The 24,068-nt window shown below is 40.0% G+C and overlaps 1 pseudogene; it reads right to left on the reverse strand.

Moving 5' to 3' along the window:
• Positions 1–4,859: 4,859 nt before the first annotated feature.
• LOC118574010 lies at positions 4,860–14,298 on the reverse strand (annotated as a pseudogene).
• Positions 14,299–24,068: the final 9,770 nt, after the last annotated feature.

Genomic DNA, 24,068 nt, shown 5'->3' on the forward strand with positions numbered 1-24,068 from the left:
GAGCATTGACTGCATGCTGCTGGAGAAGTAGCTGAGAGTTCTACATCTGGATCCACAGGCAGCAGGGAGAGATATTGGGATTGGCTTGGGCTTTTGAAAGCCCAAACTTCACCCCCATTGACACACTTCCTCCAACAAGATCATACCAACTCCAAAAAGTCCACACCTCCTGATCCCATTCAAGTAGTGCCACCCCCTGATAAACAAGCATTCAAATATATGAGCTTATAGGAGCCATTCTTATTCAACCATCAAAATTGTATTTTGTAAAACATTTTAATTATTTCATTTATTTGCTTACTTACTTATTTGTAATTATTATAACAGGGCCCCAGACCTTACAAAAGTCACCTGGTCTGTCACCTCTGGAGGTAAGTCTGATTAAGGCACCTTCCGTTTGGACACATAGGAGAGGTCAGATGCAGCCGCTAATTCAGTCACTAGGATCCATTTGAAACATCACAAGATTCATCCTGTCTCCTTCAGGGGTATGAATGTATGGTTGTCTTTACTGTGTGTCGTTCTACATGTATTTCTATGTATTTCTGTCAGTTCTGTTTCCCTGTAGTGACCAATGGCTTTCTCTGGTGGAAGACACACCCCCTACCCTCAGCTTTAGACCTGTGCCCCTCCTGTTGGGAACCTGAATCCGTTTGGTTCTGCCAGGTCACCCAGAGAAATAAAGCCCAGACCCCAACCAAAACAACAAAAAACTCCAGCTGTCTGACTCTGATGATCTTATGATCGCTAAGCAAACTGCACACAGGGAGGGGAACATAGTTCCCCAAGGTGTGCATTCCCTGGCTTGTTCCAAGCAGCCCCAGGGAAGGAGAATGTTCCACTGGGCTGTGCCTGGAAGAAAAAGAAGCTTTACTCATTCCTCTTTCATGATTTATGCCTACTTTTCAACCAAGATCCACATAACTGAAAAAATAAAAATGCAACATTCTCTGAAAAAAAGTAGAGAGACTGCTGCTGGGCTGGGCAGGTGAATGGCTGACAGACAATGCAGCCTGGATAAAATGAATTTCTCTTCTGTCCAACACTGACCAAAAAGATTTTAAACAATCTTTACTAGGTCCTTTTTAGAAGGATTAAAGACAGATGCTAAAAAGATTTCCTTTGTAACCCAAATGACTCCAGATATCAAGGGAAAGTTTTAAAAAGTTAGAAGATTTTAAAGATACAAGCAGGATCCAATTGTTGGAGGTAGGTCAAAAGGTGTTTAACAACAAAGAATTGATTGGGACAAGACCTTTTGCTTAAACTGAAAGCTGTCATCACCTTCTGATGGTGAGATGCAGTTAGACTTACAGACACAGCAAAGTTTTGCTGTCTTGCCCTCAGTCAGAAAAATATCTCATAGCTGAAAGTCCTGTCCCTAATCAAAAGATACAGTTGAACTACCTCTCAGACTGACGACAAAGATTCCGGGGGGTATGAACAGAAACCAAGTCCCCAGGACTGGCCCAACACCAAATTCCTATAATTGTTCAACTAACCAGTTCAGCCACTCACATCCAGATTATGCAATGTCCAGTGATCCCGGAAACAAAAAGAAAACTTGCAGTCCATACTGCCAGGTTGGAGAGATAGGCATCCTGGTGCCTTGCCAGTGACCCTGGAAAACATCTCTCCTGGTGGGACCTCTGATTCTCATGAGTCTGATTCCTCCAGAGAAACGCGGTCTTGAGCCTGAAAGATGCATTCTTCAGCCTCCCATTGGCAGAGGTGTGTCAATCCACCTATGCTTTTAAATGCACAGACACTCAGGGAGGTTACAGCATGCAGTGTAACTGGACCAGGTTGCCCCAAGGATTTAAAGACACTAAATGATGATCTCCTGCAAAATATGTGAGGGCAATAGTGGCACAAAGTTCGTGGGAGTAACCAACCAATATCCACAAGATGGAACCCATACTGGACACTGCTTGGGTGACCAAGAGCCAAAGACTAGATAGCTCAGAGATCTGGGGTAAAACCAAATACTACTGGTCTAAAAAACAAGACAAAACGTAGCACTATACTGACTCCTAATAACATTCTGCTGTATATATAGGTTAATGCCTTGCTCAGCTATCATCAGAGAAGCTTTATTTATGTATATATATATATATATATATATATATATATGAAACAACCAAATCTTGTAGAATCAAGCCTCTTGTGGGAAAAATACCCCAGGATTTATATCAATCTGTGTTTCTCTAACATAGCAATACAGAACCTTGGTTGTAGATCAGCAGTTAATTCTTCAGGTGGAGTATTCTTAAAAATTAGCTTTAATTATCCCTGAGTATAAAGTATTTTTTAAATCAGATGAAAGCAAACAATTGAGAGCAAACACCACATATATGCCCAGAAAATACATAGAGTCACATTGGAAACAGGAAAAACCAAAAGAAAAAGTTAAATGAAACTCATGGAAATTAAATTTTAATAATATTTTATTTAATGTAAAATGTCAATATAATGTAATGTTAAAAAGGAAGTAATATAAATCATTTGCTGGTTACATCATTGGCATTTTAATCAGTCTTTTAAATTCTGTGCATTAACATACCATAATATAAACAATATGAGAAATATGAATGACATTAATTCTCCATTCTTGCTTCTATTAAATGCTGTTAAGAAATAATATACCATAACTGTGCATTTTGTTTTTACATGTCTTCTTGACCTTGATAATCTTTTATTATATAAATGCAATCATACAAGCAAACTTAAGTTTTGTAAATTTTCATGTTTTATATCTCTAAAATATAGTTCAATATCTCAATATGTGAGAACTATGAACAAAATTCTATAACTTTTAACTAAATTTTTGCTTGGTTGATCTGAAATCCAGTATGTTATCATTTAAAAATAAAAACAAACCGGGCGGTGGTGGTGCACACCTTTAATCACAGCATGTGGGAGGCAGAGGCAGAGGCAGATGGATTTCTGTGAGTTTGAGGCCAGTCTGGTCTACAGAGCAAGATCCAGGACAGGCACCAAAACTACACAGAGAAACTCTGTCTCAAAAAAAAAAAATGAAACATTATAGACATATTATTGTTTTTGCTTTTTCTTGCTAGCTCTTTAAAATGCAGTTAGGTTTATTTAAAAAAAACTGCATAAATGGTTATTTTTGTTTCATTTCCTTAGTAAGTAATTAAAATGCAGTGGTGTTGACATTTCAGCACATGACAGGAACAAACCAAATTTTATACACTTTTGCTATGTCCTTGCAATGCAGTGTATTCTCATTTCAACACATTCATAACATAAATACATTACTAATTAATTGGTTTGATATGCTTTTTTCATACTATATCTTGAACAAACATGTTTTTCTATGTATGGTAATCACATTTTGGGAGTATCAAATATAAAGGACTCCATGTACATATTTGCTACACAGTATTATAGCAATTGTGGCAACTTTAACAGGAAAGAAACAGAATATTCAAACAGAATCATGTCTTCCCAAGCTAGTATGATAAAAGGTGGTCTCAAGCTAATGGCTCCATGGCAGGTGGTTGAAAATTTTGAATAGGTTTTAGTTCAAGAACAGTTCCCAGGGCAGGTGGTAGAAACCTTATAGCAGGCTAGTTTAAGGATGCATATCAGTGTAGTCCCACTCCTGAAAGCTGTAGAGGGACTCGGGCTCCTGCTCTTTGCTTCCTGGCCTCCTGAATTGGAAGGATCTCCCTCTGCCACAAGCTCTTTACCATGTTCTGCCTTGCTGAAGTTCCAAGCAGCATGACTAAACAAGCATGGTGAAACATCTAAAGCAGGGAAACAAAGTTCTCTTCCTTACTAATCTATTATGTCAGGCATTTTGCACAATGACAGAAGGCAGACATTAAGCAGATGTTTGAGAAAGCCTCCAAGATGGTAACATTGAATCCATGAATTCTGTTGAGAAGAGTCAACATCATAGAGTTCACTTTGTACTGAACAGACCATGTAATAAGAACAAGGAAGATAAATCTGGGTCCAAGAGTGTAAACAACTTTCTTCTATGCACTAATGAACAGTGGAGGAATAGATAAACCACAGAAACATTCAGCCTCTGAGTGGCTTGAGGCAGGGACCTTGTCTTGTTTGTCTGTTCATTCTTGCTGCCTACAATAATATCGCGAACCAATCGTTGGTAAATGAGTATGAAATAAAGAAAAACTGAGCCACCCAATGGGTAATGGCATAGATTCTTTTTCTCACTGTTAAATCCAGATGGTTTCCTATAAGCAACTGAAGACATCTAATTTTGTTTGTTTGTTTTGTTTTTGTTTTTGTTTTTGTTTTTGTTTTTGTTTTTCAAGACAGGGTTTCTCTGTGTAGCTTTGCGCCTCGCTTTGTAGACTAGGCTGGCCTTGAACTCACAGAGATCCACCTGCCTCTGCCTCCAGAGTGCTGGGATTAAAGGTGTGCACCACCACCGCCCAGCTCTGAAAACATCTTAATAGAGAAACTTAATACAACTCAGGGGATAAAAGCATTGGTTTCAATAACTACCTGCCCTCCAAAAACATATCCCGGAAAGGTTAGCGTATCATGTCTGATGTCAAGTGCCCAGAAGTAAATCTCAGTGAGGACAGGGTGTGGTAATTTATGATGTAGTCTTTCCAACTTTCTACCTAAAACTTTAGTAGGTAGGATGAAGTACTATCAAGAACAATAGTAAGAGACACACAAACATTCTCAGAGTCAGCCATCTTCTTCTAAGTTATTCTCTATAGAAATCAGTTACATATATTTTTTAACAGTATTTTGCTACAACATAACATCCTTATATATTCAGTCAATGGGATTAAGAAAAAACATTTAATACTTAAAGGGAACATATGAATGTGAAACTGTGGACTGTAAATTTAATCAGAGAAAGTGATCCAATGCATGTCGTTCCTTTCTGCCTCTTGTAGCATTCTTTTCAATCGTGCCTGCACATCAGCAAGCTTCTGTCAATCTAAACTATCACGAAAGTGCCATCTCCCATAGCAATGCATGGGGATAGGATAAAACACATATTTAAGCTGCACCAAGGATTTTAAGTGCTCAAGGATTCTCATTAGCATAGGCATGGTAATTGGATGGGAGGAAAAGTTGAGGATTCGGAGTTGAGAACAGTGACTTAGTGCAGAGATGAGAGCAGAGATTGTAGAGTCTGTTAGAAGGCAATGATTGATTGCCAGATGTTGTAAGGTGCTAGAGTTATTCTGCAAGAGGTTATAAAGGGGCTCACTGTCTTCCCAGTTCATTGGATTGTTGCTGATATTCAGGAGCTTTAAGTGGTTGGCTTGAGGGCACACAGACAGAAACTTGAAGTCATTGTAAGAAAAGTCCACAGAATGGTAGATGTAAGAATTCCAAACCAGCTGGTAGGACTCTGTAGGGAGAAAACAGGAAAGTATTTCTGAAAAATGAGGACTAGAAGAGGAAACTATTTCTATAAATCTGAAACAAACTACTTTGTACATAGATTGCATCAGCAGCAAATGATATGAGCTTTCACGTACTTAATAGACTTGTGGGTCTGTGAAAGATGCTTTACCGCCCTGACAAATAATATTTTAACCCTGACAATGTGTACAATACATTGTTATAGAGTTGTGTGAAAAACTTGGTGGAAAATATTATCTATTTAGTAATTACTGAGCTAGTTCACCTTCTCAGAGGAGCAACCAACTGGAAGCTCCCTTTGGCCAGTCCACAAGTGACAGCCTCTACAGTCATGGCCTGAGCCTTGAAGATTTTCCTAATGCTCTAACATTACTGTCCATGGGTATATGGCTAAGTGCACCTGTGCCCAACCTGAAGTCTTCCTCTCAATTCCTCCTCTTCCTTTCTTGATGGCCAAGGAGGACTGCATTGTTCTTTTCACCTTTATACTTCTGGAATGAGCACACTGCCCATCCATGCTCAGGTGACTAAGGCTTTTGTAACCCCATTTTTCTCTTCAGTTACAGAAACATACCCTTCCTTAGCTGTTTTTAAACTCCCAGCATAGCCCATACTGAGATGGAAAGAGAAAGGGCTATGGGAAGCTTAAGAATTATTTCTCTCATCTTAAAAACAGGCTATATTGGAAATTCAGTATCTATCGCATGTCCTTACCTCAGGATATTTTCAAGATGATCTGTGAGACAGAAAGAAGACAAGTTGAGCCCATTGAGATGGTCCATATGCCAAAGCTCAGAGATAACATTTCAAAAGACTTCCCCATTCAAAGATCTACAAGTGATTTTTCACAGAGTCTGTTTAAGTGTACCACCTGAGCCAGAAGGGTGGTGACCTCACTCAGAGAAGCCTGATCAACTGCCAGGTGATCAATAAATTTCAGATCCAGATGATGTAGGGTGTTCCTGCAATCACATAATTTGTCTATTTGCAAATCTCGGCAGCACAGGTGCAAAGAGCCTGAGCTCTGCTCCACTTTACTCAGAAGCAGAACCAAAAATTCAGTTTCCCTTAAGGTTCTATCAAGGGAAAGGTTCACTAATAACTTCATAGCCTGCTTGGAGAAGCCCAGGTTCTGAACTTGCCATACTACACTGGCCTTCGATTTTTGAGATAGAGTGCTCAGAGTAAGCACAGGAGTGAAAACAGGCAGGTGACTTAGTACTGCTCTCCGGGCAGATGATCTTGCAGCCAACATCCTGCCTTAAATCTAGGATCCTCAGTTTAGGGCTCCTGCAGGGAAAAGAGAACACAGAACACTAAGAGGTAGCCAACATTAATATAACCAAGCAGGAAAAATATTTATAACTGAGCAGGATCACTGATAACATGTAGTGACAAAATCATCTTATTTTCTTTTTGCCATTCCATATACCAGCTACCAGCAAGACTTTCCTACACAAATACTGTATCCTTTACTATTTTCTATGATCAACTAATAACCACAAGTCTTGCTATTCCTGTCTTCTACTAAACATCTCCATTATGTATCTCTATCAACAGTAGCCTCACTCACATCTATTACAGAATTAAAACCCTCTGTAAGACATTAGAGTTTTAAGGTAACTTCAACTGATGTACCAACCACCTCACGTTGATTTTCAGCCTTCATCATTAACTAACTGTGGAAGATTATCTGATCCTCTCTTGCAACAGGCTACAGAATATGTTTTGCTATCTTGCCGTATACCTATTACACACATTCTTACTGAAAAGCTGAGTTCTTGGCAGTATATCTGAAGACCATCAATAATGTCTTTCAGTTCACCATGTTTCCTTATGGTTAATTTTCTAGTGTGGAGACAAAAATGGGCCAAGTGTCTACTACTGCTGTCAGTGTCTTCTCATGCCCATCCATTGAGGAAGCAGCAGTGGACAACAGAACAAAGGTGATCAGTAAGCAGCACACATTATTTTCTCTTTCATTCGCCACCAATCCTCAGCAGTCTCAACACTCATATCCTTCTTCTATTTAATAATAATACCATAGTTCAAATCCATCAACAGTGCCCTCAATCGCTTACACTCCATACCCACCCTTGTAAGACACTTATTCTCAAAGTGACCTCAAGCACTGGACTGTCAGTTCCACAGTCTTTTTCACTGTTTCACTGTTTGCATACTACCTTTGGAAGAGTGGCAGGCTGTGGCATAACCTCCTGTGTCTTACCACATCTCTATTATACAGGGTTTTACCTAGAAGCCGAGTTCTGGACAGGCAGGAACTGAAGACTCTTGACCATGGCTTTCAGGAGTTCCTGCTGGGACTCCTGTGTTCTTAATGATCCAATGTGGAGACACATAAAGGGCCAAACCTTCACCATTGCTTCCACTATATTCTTATGCCCACCCTTGAGGGCAGCGGAGAACAATGGAACAAAAAGCTCCCTTGGGATCTCCTCAAGAGCGTGAATTGCTACAGGCTCATTATTCAGTAGATAATTCAGTAGATTTATAGAACAAATAAAACAGTCACTTATGGATACCTACTTCTATTTGCATGCAAAAGAAATTGGTTTGTGAGTGTACTAAGGTCTATTTGTGTATGAATAGACATATAACCAACTCCTTTACATATATCTATGCATAAAAATGTATATGTGATCAAATACAAATAGAAACGGGCACAAGTTAGCAGAAGGTAATTTTGGTCACTTAGCTACCTGACTCCTGATATTTCATCTCAATAGTATATAAGCCATCACAAAAGAAGGGTAAATCTATATAAAAGTGATGCCATCATCATTATCTTGAAAATATAAGATACTAAGACATCCAATTAACTGTGATTAAAGAAAAAAAGAATGACATTCCAGCCCATGATTTGTCATACTTGGATCACCTTTGTGGCATATGAAGACACACCAAAACTGTAAGAGATATGCATCTAAGAAGATGGTTAGAGGGCTGGAGAGATGGCTCAGAGGTGAAGATCACCAACTGCTCTTCCAGAGGTCCTGAGTTCAATTCCCAGCAACCACATGGTGGCTCACAACCATCTGTAATGAGATCTGGTGCCGTTTTCTGGTCTGCAGGCATACATGCAGGTAGAATACTGTATACATGATAAATAAATCTTTAAAAAAAAAAGAAGAAGAAGAAGAAGAAGATGGTTAGGGGCTTCAAACTGACCTGAGCCTATAGCCAGAAACACCAGTCCCACCATAATCCTAAAATACAAACATGTATCCTAAAGATAAAGGGAGAACCAGTGTAATGAAGCAACTCTCCCAAAGATGTCCAATTAAATCCTTAAGTTCTCCCCCTTATGTGGTAACAGTCTACCTGAACACAGAATCAAAATTCTAAGCATCTAGTAAAGGTACCACATTAGGTGTTGAGTTGGAAAAACAACTACATGACATGGTTAGTGTGGAGGAAGGTATGGAAATACAGAGTGAATTCCATTAAGATGTGTAATTAATATATCTTAAAAATGAATGGACTCAATGGAGAAAGAAAAAAACTAATCTCAAGGTTGTTTGGTAAGTGATGGCAGAGCTGAAAAGTGTAGTGAAGAGGGAGTTGAGGAGGTGGATATGTTCAAAATATACCGTTTGAAACTCTCAAAGAATTAATAAAATTATTTAAGAAATAAGCAAGTAATGTCATATAATGAAAACTTGAAACTACAGTCTTTGAAACACAGTTTCTGAGAATGTGTAAAGTCAAAGAGGCTGGGGGGCTGGAGAGACAGCTCAGAGGTTAATAGCACCGACTGCTCTTCCAGAGGTCCTGAGTTCAATTCCCAGCACCCACATGGTGACTCACAACTGTCTGTAATGAGATCTGGCACCCTCTTATGAATACATAATAAATAAATAAATCTTTAAAAAGCAGACACTTTGGACTTTCAAAAAAGTCAAAGAGGCTATGAGAATCATTCCAAGAAATCTGGCAATTATGGATAAAGAAACAAAAGGGGGAAATTAAGTTAAAACTGAATGTGGGTCAATATGGTTTTAGTAAATGACTGAATGAACTGAGTAGGGTGGGAGGAACCTAAGAAGAAGCAGTGCTGAATAAAAGAAAGTGGAGAAGGAAAAGGGGAAAGCATGTTAGGAAGAGGAGGGGAAAGAGGAAGAGATAATGATAGGAGTGCATACTTACAAATGTGGGAACAAAACTAGGTAAATGTAAGGAAAGGACTAAAACCTAGAAGGTTTGAAAATGCTGTAAAGTACAAATGATACAGAAGCATAGTGGAAAGAAAAGGAGGGAACATAATTGACCAAAACAAAGGTTTTAAGTGTCTAAGTCCTGAAGGTGCTTATTTCTGTCCACTACTGGAGTATGCCAGCTGAGAACTGACTTTGGATTTTTCCCCTTTATTGATTTTAGGTTGGTGCTGAGCCCTGACCAGGCAAAGGTCACTTACCTGACACAACTCTCTTCCTTTTAGGAGATCTCATCTTTTTCTGTGTCCCACGAACCTCTGCTATGCATTCATAGCTTTTATACCTGTAGGGGGAAGGTGCTCCCTCTCTCCAGGGACTCCTCAGTTTGTAAATTATGAGGTTGCTGATGTCCATGCAATTATCTCACATGTGTTTTAAGACCCTGATATTTTTGTTAGGGGTTTGATCTCAGGGCATTCTTGATTCCCACCCAGCAGAAGACGGCCTGCGCGAGAGAAGAGGCTGCTGAAACTTTAAGGTCCTACCTTTCTTTAACCTGACATTTGTGTTTGGTTTGTTCTCTGATTTTGGATTAGTTTTAAATTATTGTTTGTGTGTTTGTGTTATGTTTAAGTGCAGGTGTGTACATGTCAAAGAGCTCTATGATGGGTTGGGGATTTAGCTCAGTGGTAGAGCACTTGCCTAGGAAGCACAAGTCCCTGGGTTCAATCCTCAGCTCAAAAAAAGAGCTCTATGGAGGACTGAGGACAACTCTTTACAGTGAGTTCTTTGTTTTGGTATTAAAGGGAGAAGTTATGAATATTCTGATTCTTTGTTTCTCTTTGTTTTATCAAATTCTTAATTTCCAGCTCTCTGCTTTCCTTCTGGCACTCTTTCCATTAGGCAGTAATCAGAAGCTAATCTCGGGCTGTCAGCCTCCAAAAGTGTGACTTTAATGAACTTCTCCTGTCTGTAAACTTTTCCTACCTCAGGTACTCCATTATAATAACAAAAAGACTACTACATACATAAGGCAAGACATGGAAGTAAAGGCAATAGGATCAGAATGGGGGATCAGAACTGTCCTTATTTGTGCACACTATGATAACCTAGTTAAAAAATAAAAACATCCTAAGGCACCTACAAAAATTCTTAGGATGAATAAACAAACTCTGCAATATTATAGCAGCTCGTGCCTGGAAAAAGCCAGCACTACAGAGGCAGAAAAAGAAGGAAAGCTATAAGTTCAAGGCCAGCTTGGGCTATATAGTGAGTTCTGTCTACTCAGAAATATACAGTGCGACCTGCCTCAAAAAAATCTACCAGTAAATGTAAGGACATATTGTATTCAGAGATTTGGAAGATTCAACACAATTAAGAACCAGCTTCTCCCCAAATTTATATATAAAACTTCAATATAACCCATATGAAAATTGAGCAAAACTGTTTTGTATATAGATGAGAGTATCCCATAATTTTAAATAGGAAGACAAACTAGAACAATTAAAACAATTTTGAAAAAGAGTAACCTTGGAGGAAACCAGTGCCCTGATTTCATGGTATTACACAATTATAGTAATCAGGACTGTGTGGATGAGTCAATGCATCATGGAACAGTGAAACAAAGAGTTTAGAACTAAATCCACCCAAATACACCCAGCTTCCTATATTGTTTTGAGATGGGATTTTGTGATATACCCAGAACTGTCCTCAAATTCACAATCCTGCCTCAACCATCTTGTTACCTGGGATTATAGTCACACACCAATAGCCCCAGTTTCCCAATCCAATTTTTGAAATATGTAAAGAATTAATTTAAAATAGGAGCTAGCCTTTCCAATATGTAGCATTGGAGTGATCACCATCAGTAAAAGGTGAAACCAGATCTAAGTATCACACCCTATACAAATACCAATTGAAAATGGCTCTCAGGGTAAAATATAAAATATAAACTAGAAAATTTTTGAAGGAAAATAGTTCTGTCAGGAGCAGAGCCAGGCAGATCTCCAAGAGTTCAAGGCCATCCTGGTCTACAGAGCGAGTTCCAGGACAGGCTCCAAAGCTGCACAGAGAAGCTGTCTAAAAAGCAAAACCAACCAAACAAACAAACAAAGAATTCTGTGACCCAGAGTTAGGTAAAGAGTTATTAAATTTGACACCAAACACACATGGCATCAAAGAATAATTAGGGTCTGGAGAGATGGTTCAGTAGGTTAAGGGTGTCACACAAGCATGAGGAGTGGAATTCAATCCCTCAGAACCTACATGTTTTTTGTTGCTGTTGCTGTTGCTGTTGTTGTAGTTGCTGTTTAGTTTTGTTTCTGAAAAGCCAGGCATGGTGGTATGTGCACATAATCCTCATACTAGTAGAGGCAGGGGGATCTCTGAGGTTTGTTGGCCAGCCAATCAAGCCAACTTGGTGAGCTGCAGGGGCAGCAAAAGATCTTCTCTAGGAAAATGAGGTGGAGAGCAATTGAGGAAGATACTGTTTCTCACATGTAAACATATATGCACAAACACACCGGAAAGAAAAAGAAGGAAAAGAAAAAAATGATAAAGTTGTTAAACTGAAATTTGAAACTTTTTCTCCAAGAAAGAGCTCATTATGGTCAGAGATGGTAGTATATGCCTATAATTTTAGCACTCAGGATGCTGAGACAGGAAGATTATGAGTTTTAGGAGCTACCTGGGCTATGTAGCAATTTAGAATTAGTAAATGAGTTCTGCATTTATTAGTAGAGTTCTTATAATTAATAAAGAAATGAGTTAATAAATTAATAATGATTAATTAATCCTGCAAACTCATTTATTCTTAGAGTTCTTAAATAAATGGGTTGATAAATTAATTAATTAGTTTTGTAAACTTGCAGGATACAGAGCAAATATTATGGCTAATGTCTGTAATACCAAAGAGGCAGAAGAAGGATAGCTGTAAGTTGAAGGCCAGCTTTGGCCACATACATGAGGTGTTTTAGCTGTTATAGTTTCTTTGTCTGGAGATAAGCAAGCCTAAAGAAAACAAATATACATTATATATCTAACAAAAGACTAATATGGAGAATTTGTAAAAAAAAAAAAAATCAAACATGGTGGAGTCCTAGGGACAAGCAGCTGCTAGGGCCATGCTGACCTGAGTGGCCTGCACTGCTACCTGAGGCCATAGAGTCATCAGGGCCCTCCATAGCCAAGGTACACATCGATTTCCTTGACGCAGGTTACCACCAAAGCATTATAGATGCCCGGAGGCTGGGCCAACACCTGAGACCATGTTGGTGCCCGAGGATCATATTGCTATATGGGACCATGAAGACTTCCAGCCTGAGCTGCAGCCAGGGTCTGTGTTGAGGTCTGTGGCTCCTGTTGCTATGAGGGCGTGCAACTGCTCAGGGTCTCTAACACCACCTGGGGCCAGGTTGGAGTCCAGGGACCATGCTGCTGCTGGTCCCATGACGATCTGAGAGGCATATGCTGCCACTTTAGTCCATGGTTACATCCAGCCCAATCTGCTGCTGATGGCCATGTCTGGGTCCATGGTTCTGCTCCACTGGGGTCTGTGTTGATATCCATTGCCTGTGTTAACATAGGGGTCCATGCAAACCATGTGTTGAATCATGGATTGAAGTACAAGAGCCTCACTGAGCTGGCCAATCCCTCACTGGCCAGGAGAGAGCTACCACCACCGTCAGAGAGTTGACTCCGCCCCCCACTGGTCCCGCCCCTCACAGGGGAGCTGCCCCACACGCTTGGGAAAGCTGGCTCCACCCCTCACCACGGACGTGGGAGAGCTGGCTTTGTCCTTCACCTGAGGTGAGTGGTCCTAGCAGACCGACTGACCAACTCAACTACCACCCAGGTATACATCCAGGGCTTTGAGTTAATCATTCCCCAACACGTACCCCATCTGTGACTTTTTGGAATGCATGAGGGGACTGGTACTGTGGAACCATAGCAGCAGGATCTCTGATTCTGAGCAACTGCAGGGTATCAGAGAGGAGTTTCGGTGAGGGTCCAGTGATGATGGTGTGCCAGAGGCCAGAGGTCGTACACCAGACCAATGACTCATTGCAATTTACATTTTCATGTGGGGCTGATTGAACAAAAGCGTATACTGCATGACACACCACAGCTCCCAATGCCACTAAGACAAATGATGAGGCAATGGAGAGGCAAAGAAGGAGGAGTGAGGTGTTTTATTTTTCCTCTTTCATTTTGTTTTGTTTGTTTACTTGTTTGTTCCTTTGCCCTTTTGTTTTTTAATTGAAATTGATGTTCTTATTTGTATTGTTTATTTTATTATTTCTTCTTTTTTATCTTTATCTTATTTTTATTATTTCTTTGTTAATTTTCCTTTGTGGGGAAACACTACAAAGGTGAGGGGTGGATGTGAAGGACTGGGAGATGGGTGGGATTGGGGTATATGATATGAAATTCCCAAAGAATCCATAAAATATATTAAGCTAATACTTTTAAAAAAATCAAACATGGGCTCAGGGATAGTTCAATTTGTAAAGTTCTTTTGCTTTGTAAAGGCAGGGCCTTGAGTTCAAAACCCAGAACCACTCATGAGCCTAAAGAGGTCACATACCTGGGAGAACAGAAACCTGAGAGTCTCCCAGCAGTCTAAGAGGGAGTAAAGAACTACTAGAGGAGACTCTGGCCTGCAGAACTGCAGAGGAGACACTCTGATTGTTGAGCAGTCTGCTCCATGGCTGTACTTCTCATGACTCTTCATCATGTTAGGGTGGGCTTTCCTGTGATACAGCTGCTTTTAAGTCATCCCTGTTCCATGACAATAGCCTCCACCCCCCATTCCTGCTAGTAACCCCAATAAAAATTCATTGGTTCACAAAAACATAAAAATAGTCGAGCATAGTGGCACATATCTGCAATCCCAGTGCTGGAGGATCCCTCGAGTTTTCTGCTCAACTAGTCTGGCCTAACTGGTGAGTTCTAGACCCCTAAGAGTCCCTGCCACAAAGGAAGTAGATGATGTTCCTGAGGAGGCCTTCACATACATGCATGCCGCTGGAACAAACCCCCACCCCCACACTGTGCTGGTTAATTTTATGTCAACTTGGCACAAACTCAGAGGGGAGGAGAGAGCCCCAACTGAGAAAATTTTTCTATAACATCAGGCTATAAACAAGCCTGTAGGGCATTTTCTTAGTGATTGATGTGGCATGGTCCAGCTCATTGTCGGTGGTGCCATCCCTGAGCTGGTGGTCTTAGGTTCTATAAGAAAGCAGGCTGAACAAGCTATGAGGAACAAGTCAGTAAGCAACTGGCCATCAGTTCCTGCCTCCAGTTCCTGCCCTGCTTGAGTTCCCCTGTCCTGATTTCCTCCAATGATTAACAGTGATATGGAAGTGTCAGCCAAAGAAACCCTTTCCTCCCCTGATTGCTTTGGTCATGGTGTTTCATCACAGCAATAGAAACCCTAACTAAGACACACACTAACAGCAACAAAACTAACAATAGAAGTAACATTTCACCGAAGATCATATACTGGCCATGCAAATCAAAATCATAGTGAGATATTAGTATAACCTGTCAGAATGGCTAAAGTAAAAATAATGGCATCCTCCTCAAATATCAGCAAGGATGCAAAGAAACTATCACTCATGCATTGCTGGTGGACTTTTAAAATGGTTTTATAACTCGAGAAACAAACAAAACATGGCATATACATAAATGGAATATTATTCCACTTTTAAGGAAAGAAATATTGTCATATGCTACCATATGGGTAAATCTTAAGGACACCATGCCAAGTTCAATAAGGCAGTCAGTCCCCTACTACAAATACTGTATGGTTCCTGATGCAGTTATCTAAAGCAGTCAAATTCATAGCCACAGGAAGTTGGATAGTGGTTATCAGGAACCAGGGTGGGAATGGGGAGTTATTTAATGAGTACAGTTTACATTCTCAAGTTGCAAGCAATTCTGGAGATAGCACAATAATGTACATGTACTAACACTCTCTAACTGCACACTAAAATTGCTAAGGTGAGAAATATGATATTATGTTTAGTTACTATAATTAATAATAAAATAAATAATTCATTCTATACTGTAAATTTCTATTGTACAAGCACAGCAGTTACTCTGAACAACTATATTGCATAATGTTATCCATGAGAAAAAGAAAACATTAAACTAGGTAAGTATGTACCTTGAAAATATGCCACAAATTTTAACTTCTATTTGGCGGTTTTATCTCTAACATATCCAGAAGGATAAAATTGACTAGAGTACCTCAGACTTTTAAGAGTCCCTGATTCTACTCACTCACCTCTTTTCAATTGCCTTTCCTTTTTCTTAAACATCATTCCAATTACTCAGCCTTCTAGCATTCTCACTCCACATCTTTCCCTGGCAGTTCTTAATTCAAGAACTTCTAGCATTTCTGCCTCCCACTCCTATTGAAGCCGAACTCAACTTCCTGAGACAGCCACCAGCTGCACACTCTAGAACTGGTGTAAGGAGCACTATGTCAGAAAGCAGCATCTTACCTGGGAGTGGTGGCACATGCTGCAAATCCTAGCATAAGGCAAAGGCAGAGGGGCAGAGGGGCAGAGGCAGAAGGATCACAAATGCCAGGTTTTCTTAAGCTATACAGTGAGACTTAGTCTTAAAAAAGAGCTAGGGCCAAGCACTCAGCACTCAGGTTGGGGAGGCAGGAGGATCACTAATTCAAGGTCAGTTTGTGCTGTCTTTTCTTTCCAAACCGATTTCAGCTACAGAGTGGCCCTTTCTCAAACCAAAACCAAATATAATCAAGCAAAATGTTACCAAGGTTTGTGGATGTAGCTCAGCAGTAAAGAGGCTTGACTATATTGTATAAAGAAACTGAATTCTGCTGCACCATCGACACAGTTCCCCCCCACACACACTGGGACTGTTCCTGGACATCCAGTTGCTGCCCTGTGTCATGGAAATCCTGCATCCTTGGGTCCATAGGACTGACCTCACCCCGCCTTGACCTCCCCACCCCCACAGTGTGCTCCAACAGACTACAGATGGGGTGGATGTTGGGGTGGGCCAACACTACAGCTTCCAGGATGAGATTTTCCCCTTCTTCCTTTTTTCCCTCTTTTTCTCTTAAATTTTATTTTGTTTTACTTTTCAGTGGGGAGAGAGATAGGTGGGATTGGGAGGAATAATGTGAAAGACAAAAAAAATAAATAAAAAAAATTTAAAGACACTGATTTCTCACTTTTTTTTTTTCGAGACAGGGTTTCTCTGTGTAGTTTTGGTGCCTGTCCTGGATCTCGCTCCATAGACCAGGCTGGCCTCGAACTCACAGAGATCCACCTGCCTCTGCCTGCCAAGTGCTGGGATTAAAGGTGTGCACCATCACTGCATCAGATTTTTTTTTTAATGTTGGCATATTGAGCCTGAAAACATGACTCAGAGGTGGGAATGGGGGGTAAGTGGGGGGGGGGACACTGGGGGGGGGGAGGAGAGAGGGGAGGAATATCTGTGGTTGGTATGTAAAACGAATGGAAAATTTCTTAATTAAAAAAAAAGGAAAAGACTATTTGTGCCCTTTTGAAAAGAAAGCCAGGGAAGCGAAAGGAAGGAAGGAAGGAAGGAAGGAAGGAAGGAAGGAAGGAAGGAAGGAAGGAAGGAAAAGAAAACATGATTTAGTAGTTAAGAACACTTCCTTCTATTTCCAAGAGCCTGGGTTTGATTCCCAGGATCCACATGAACACTATTTCCAAGGATCTGACATCTTCTGACCTCTGTGGGTACCAGGTATGTATGTGTTACACTGACACACATGCAGGCAAAACATTCATACATGTAAAATATTTTTAAATGTTGACATATTTGCCATTTTGTGTACATATACAAATTTATGTAAAATTAAATGGTATTAAACTTATCTTATTTTCTCTATCTATGGTGATTGAAAGTTTTGCTGGGTACAGTAATCTGGGCTGGCATCTGTGGTCTCTTAGGGTCTACAGCATATCTGCTCAAGCCCTTCTGGGTTTTAGAATCTCCACTGAGAAGTCAGGTGTAATTCTAATAGCTCTGCCTTTATATGTAAATTGGTCTTTTTCCCTTGCAGTTTTTAATATTCTTTCTTTGTTCTGTATGTTAGTGTTTTGATTATTATGTGGCAAGGTGATGTTCTTTTCTGATCCAATCCATTTAGTGCTCTGTTTGCTTGTACCTTTATAGGCATGCCCTTCTTTAGGTTAAGAAAATTTTCTTCTACGATTTTGTTGACAATATTTTCAGGGACTTAGGGCCCAGTTCTTCTTCTTCTTCTTCTTCTTCTTCTTCTTCTTCTTCTTCTTCTTCTTCTTCTTCTTCTTCTTCTCCTTCTTCCTCTTCCTTTTCCTCCTCCTCCTCCTCCTCTCCCTCCCCTTCCTCTTCCTCTTCCTCCTCTTCTTCTATTTCTATTATTCTTAGTTTTGGTCTTTTCATAGTGTCCCAGATTTCCTGGATGTTTTATGTCAGGAATTTTTTATATTTAACATTTTCTTTGACAATGGTATCAATTTCTTCTATCATTTTGTCAGTGCCTGAGATTATCTCTTCCATCTCTTGTATTCTATAAACAAAGCTTGCCTCTGTAGTTCCTGTTCCAATTCCTAAATTTTTCATTTCCAGAATGCCCTCAGTTTGTATTTTTTAATTGCTTCTATCTTTATTTTCAGGTATTGAACTATTTTATTCATTTCCTTCAACTGTTTGATTTCGCCCCCTTGGCTTTCTTTAAGGGGTTTATTTATTTCCTCCAGGTGTTTGTTAAGATATTTATTCATTTCCTCTTTAAGGACCTTTATCATCTTCATATAATTGGTTTTAAGGTCTTTTTCTTGTGCTTCCATGTTAGGATATCTGGGCTCCGGTGGAGACATGTTGCCCTGTTATTGATAGAGTTCATATGCTAGCATCTAGGCATCTGGGTTTGGGGTGATTATAGGTCTATGTGTTGATTTCTGGGTTTGTCTTTGTTGGTTGGGTGTTTTATTCTTTGGTTTCTGTTTCCTCTCTGAGTTTTCAGAGAGTGTGTTGGCTGTGTTGATTGTTTTATTGACCTGCTCAGCTGGTGTATCCACAGGGAGTTCTTGCTGGTGTGGCAGGCTGGGGGAAGGGGAGGCTTAGCAGGAGATGGTATGCGGGATCCACAGGAGGGATTGACCAGTGGAAAGGGAGGCTGCAGCTGGTGTATGGTTGTAGAACTAAGGCCAACCCTGAGGATTGGTTCTTGGGGAACAGAGAGAGTGCAGAAGGTCCATGGTTCTGGCAGGTGTGGCCTGTGGTTGAACAGGAGGTGACGTCCTGAGCTGGGGGCTGTGACACAGCAATGAATGGGGGAAGGGTGACTAAGGGGGGGTATGATCTAAGGGATCCACAGGATGTGTGGAAAGGGGGAGGGGAGGCTGCAGCTAGTGTTCTGTTAGTGCTAGGGAAGACCTTGAGGATTGGATCTGGGGAACCAGAATGGAGAAGTTCCATAGGCAGCCTACCTGGTCTTCTGGCAGGCATGGCCTGCCTCTAATTTTGTTTCTAAAACGACAGGTCTTGTATATAATTCCTTTGCCAATTTCTCACTTTCTTTTTAATTTCATTCAACGATAAACACTTGGGTTGTTTCCAGATTTTCAATTTTTAAAAACGCTACAATGAACTCTGTTAGGTGTTTTTGTAAGGGTTTATCTTTAGTCCCTTACTGGGTTATTTCTTCAGAATAAACTACTTGATGTAGAATGGCTACATTTATATTTTACAATGCAAAGAACTTGCTCTAATGCTCTAAGAATCTTCTAAACTTACTAAGGATCATTTTATTTTCCTTCTTAGGAAGCCTTCTCCAGGAACCAGGAGAACTGTAGTTTACTTCTTCCTACAGGGATAACACAACACGTTCTCTCTTTCTCAACAATGTACCCTCTCCATTTCCTGAATGTGCTTAATGGTAGACAATTTTCAGATTAACAAAAGGACAAATGTATTAGAAGATACTTCAAAAAAATTCATGCTGGGTGGTGGTGGCGCAAGCCTTTAATCCCAGCACTCAGGAGGCAGAGCCAGGTGGATCTTTGTGAGTTCAAGGCCAGCCTAGGCTACAGAGCGAGATCCAGGAAAGGCACAAAGCTACACAGAGAAACCCTGTCTCGAAAAAAAAAATTCATGTCTCATATAACTTAATGCCTTAATGCATATTATCAAATAAGCCTACAAAACATAGCACCAACTTTAACTGTCAGTTACAATGATTGTCCTTGTTCACAGGATTTCAACAGCATGCACTAAACTTAGAAAATCTATTTCATGCAAAATATTATCTCAACCTTTTAGTTTACCTTTCTGAGTACCTGTGAAGTTGAGGTGTTTTTTATAATTTCTTTTATTTTTTGTGAATTTTTTGTTCATGATCTTTGCCCATTATTCCACTACTATTTTATCTTCATACTGATTGATGAGAGCAGTATATATAGTAAGAATATTAACACAAATTTGCCAATTTCTTATTTTACTTATGTTAGTATTTGCTTTTCAAACATAAAAATTTTTACGAAGTCTAATCTATAATCTTTGTTTTCTGTTTTTGTTAAAAGAGCAATCCACATGCTTCCCCTAAAAATGTGTATCTACATGTTATTCTGTAATGTAATGGTTTCCTTTAAACATATATATTAATCTTTATTTGGGCACAAGATGTGAAATAATGAGTGGAATTGGAAGTATTTGGGGGGGCAAGGTGGAAACCTAGTGCAAGGGAAATTCCGTGGAATTCACAAGAGTAACCCTAGGAAAGACTCCTAGTAATGGGTGACATGGAGCTTGAACCAGCCATCTTCTGTAACCAGGAAAACCTTAAATGGAAGAATTGGGACACTAACCCAGCCATTAAACCTTCAACCTACAGCTTGTCCTGCCTGTAGAGTGTTCTTGGACTGGAGCCTAGCAAAATCATCATCAAAGGCCAGAGAGACTTGATCCAGCCACTGATGGGAGCAGATGCAGAGACCCACAGCCAAACATTAGGCAGAGCTCAGAGTCTTGTGGAGGAGGGGGAGAAAGAATTGGAAGAACCAGAGGGGTCAAGGACACCACGAGATCATGGACCACAGAATCAACTGACTGGGACTCCTGGGAGCTTACAGAGTTCAGGGAGCCTGCATGGTTCTGACCTAGGTCCTCTACACATATGGTCCCCTACATACATGTTATGGCTAAGTAGCTTGGTGTTCTTGTGTGCCTTCTAACAGTGGGAGCAGGGGTTGTCTTTGACTCTTTTGCCTCTTGTGTGACTCTTTTCCTCCTACTGGGTATCTCATCCAGCCTTGATTTGATAGTATGTGCTTGGTCTTATAGTACCATATTATGCCATGTTTAGTTGATGTCCATGGGAGGCCTGCTCTTTTCTGAGGGGAGGCAGAGGAAGGGTGGATCTGGAGAAGATGGGAGTTGGGAGGGAGAGACTTAGAGGAGGGGAGAGAGGCAAAACTGCAGTTGGGATGTAATATATGAGAGAATAATTTAAAAAAAAAGAAGGAAGGAAGGAAGGAAGGAAGGAAGGAAAGAAAGAAAGAAAGAAAGAAAGAAAGAAAGAAAGAAAGGAAGGAAGGAAGAAAGATGGATGTGAAATAAGGTTCTTTCCCTCTAAATAAGTTGCCCTAATATTCTGACACCCCGTGTAAAGAGGAAAAATATAGTGCTCTGAACTTTCTAAAACCTTATGGCCTCAATGTAGTAATCATATGTGACTACTATAAACTTCTATCTTTGACATTATGCCAATTTTAAGGAATCTAGATCTATTAAAATTCAACTTCCTTGGCCTGTACTCTCCTATATTTTTAATTTCTGCCTAGCAGAAAGAGTTCTTCCAGATATGTCTTGGAGATGTACATAGAATGCCTTCTACTCTGCATCACATGCTATGACTATATCTCAAAGGCCAGTGGTTGGTATTCCTTACAGTTTCCTGACCAGAGTTTTAGTGTTTTTGAAGAACTTCCTATTCCTTGACTGTTAGAATGTCATTCCTGAAAAAACTCAGAAATGTTTATTTCACAAAGCCTAGTAATAAAAATGACATGACCACTTTGGCAGAAATATCTTCAAGTTGCTGAATAAAGAACCAATTATTTTAGAGTGGAAAGCCCCCCTCACTGTTAAGGAAATCAACCAATTACTGGAGAGCCCCTAGTTTTCCACTCTAATAGCCTTTATAAAGAAGGAAGGTTTGATTTTTTTTTATCTCAGAGAGTCACATATCATATAGACTATGGCAAACCAAAAACCTCCAGGCACATGAGGTACAGATATTGTGGGAATTGGCAAGCTGGTGGCATGTATCACCCACCATGAGATCAGCATCAACAAATATCCCCTAGGTTATTTTAGAAAGTCAACAGGAGGCATGACCACTCAAAAAGAACCAAACTGTCCACCTTAATAAATCATAAATGTTGATCAGTGAATAGGTTGCCAAAAGCAAAACTATCCACGCTGATGTGCTGTGGTTAGGCTACTCTAAAGTTCTGGGGAAAGCTTCCAGAGTAGTCTGTCATCATAAAGGTCACGTTCTGTGTGGAAGTACAGAGAAGAAGATTCACGGTGTTTTCAGAAGGGAATTATGTCCTAGTGGCTTGAAGCAATATAGAAGGTTCACTAAATTCTCGTAAATGCTTAAAGCAAGAAAAGAAAGAAAAAGAAAGTTTGTACCCTTTCTCTAGCTGCAACCACATTATGCCCAAAAATTAAATCACTGCTTACATCTGCTGTTAGTCTTACCTACTTTACCCTAACACGCTCCTAAGTTATTAAAATCAAATATCAATTCTACAGAAATAACTATTTAATTGCATTTCCTCCAAAATGCATTATCTTACTCTTGAAATTGTTTTTGGCCAAAGTACATAGTTCTGAAGGTACTAGGTAAAGACATGTTATTTTGAAGTCCTTTTAGGTTCCTTTGCTACATCAGATACCACAGCTAAAGATACCAGGAGAATCAGAAAACTCTATTTTTAACAAACAGGAAGAAGAGTATTTGCAGAGTTTTTTTAAGTTCCACATCTAACATAAGTTATATCAACAAACATATAACACAAATGCCAGGGAATCACAGATCCTGCCTCACTCCAACAGATCCCAACAACTGAAATATTGTATCCAGGTAGCATCAGATAGGATTATAATAACCCAATAAGTAGATCAGAAAAATATGCATAGCTGATGTCCAGGGTATACTTAATAGAGAAAGAAAATAAAATGACGGGATGGATGATGGGGGAATGTCTTTTTGTATGCTGTGAAAATATGTTGCTCTGACTGGTTGATAAACAAAGCTGTTTGGCCAATGGTAAGGCAGAATAGGGTTAGGCAGGACATTCTAACTAGAGAGGAGGAAGTTGAAAGGCAGAACAGAGAGGACTGTGCCAGCCACTGCCATAAGAAACAAGATGTAAAGACACTAGTAAGCCACGAGTCACGTGGCAAAGTATAGATTTATAGAAATGGGTGAATTTAAGATGTAAGATCTAGCTAGCGAGAAGCCTGGGCCAATAGGCCATACAGTTTATAATTAATATAAGCTTTTGTGTGTTCATTTGGGTCTGAGCAGCTGCTGGAGGTGAGGACACAGGAGCCGGGTGGGCACAGGAAAACTTTTAGTTACAGATGGATTATTTTCCAAGGGTTCTTTAACTTGTCTAAAAAGAGGGATCCATACACAGGCTCTGCTCTTCTGCCACAGGCAACTCCCACAGCTTCAAAGATATCCTCACAAATCCCCATTCACATACACTTGTGAAACACACAATTAGACCAAAGAAGCATAAACTCAACAAGTACTTAATAGTGTTTATGTGCCTTGTGCCATTAAAAGGGTGTAGAATCAATGATGGTCCTATAGATCAATTGTAGTCCTGTTAAAGTTGAAAGTACAGTGAATGTAGACATATTAAGCACATAATTCCAGTTAACCTGATCACACTACTATTATTCAAAAAGACAGGATAGTCCTAGAAGGGCCAATGACTCATGATGTAGCAGAGGTTGGCCATGAACACCTGCCTCCAGTCACCAAATGCTTGGATTACAGCCATCATTGCCTTAGCAATTTCTAAGTATAAAACACACTGAATTTATTCCTCCAATTTAACTGAAATTTTGTATCCTTCAACTAACTTCTGTAGCAGAATCTTATAGGTCTTATTAATAAGAACAAACCTGAGGCCAATTATTAGGGTGACTGCTGGAAGATCAGAGACACAGAACAAATCACAGCTACCTCACTTCACCAGTTCCTCAGCTGGTCTTGTTTCCTCAGACTGCAAGCTTCTGAGTCCTCATCCCAATGGGTCTCAGCTGAACTGTGCTGCTCCAAAGCCTGAATGCATAACCAGCCAAATGCTTAACTAGCTAAATGCTTCTAGTTTCTGGTCTTCACGCCTTATATATCTTTCTACTTTCTGCCCTCACTCCCTGGGATTAAAGGCTGGATTTCTGGGATTAAAGGTGTGTCACCAT

This window comes from Onychomys torridus, chromosome X (genome assembly GCF_903995425.1).
Source record: "Onychomys torridus chromosome X, mOncTor1.1, whole genome shotgun sequence".
NCBI lineage: Eukaryota > Metazoa > Chordata > Mammalia > Rodentia > Cricetidae > Onychomys > Onychomys torridus.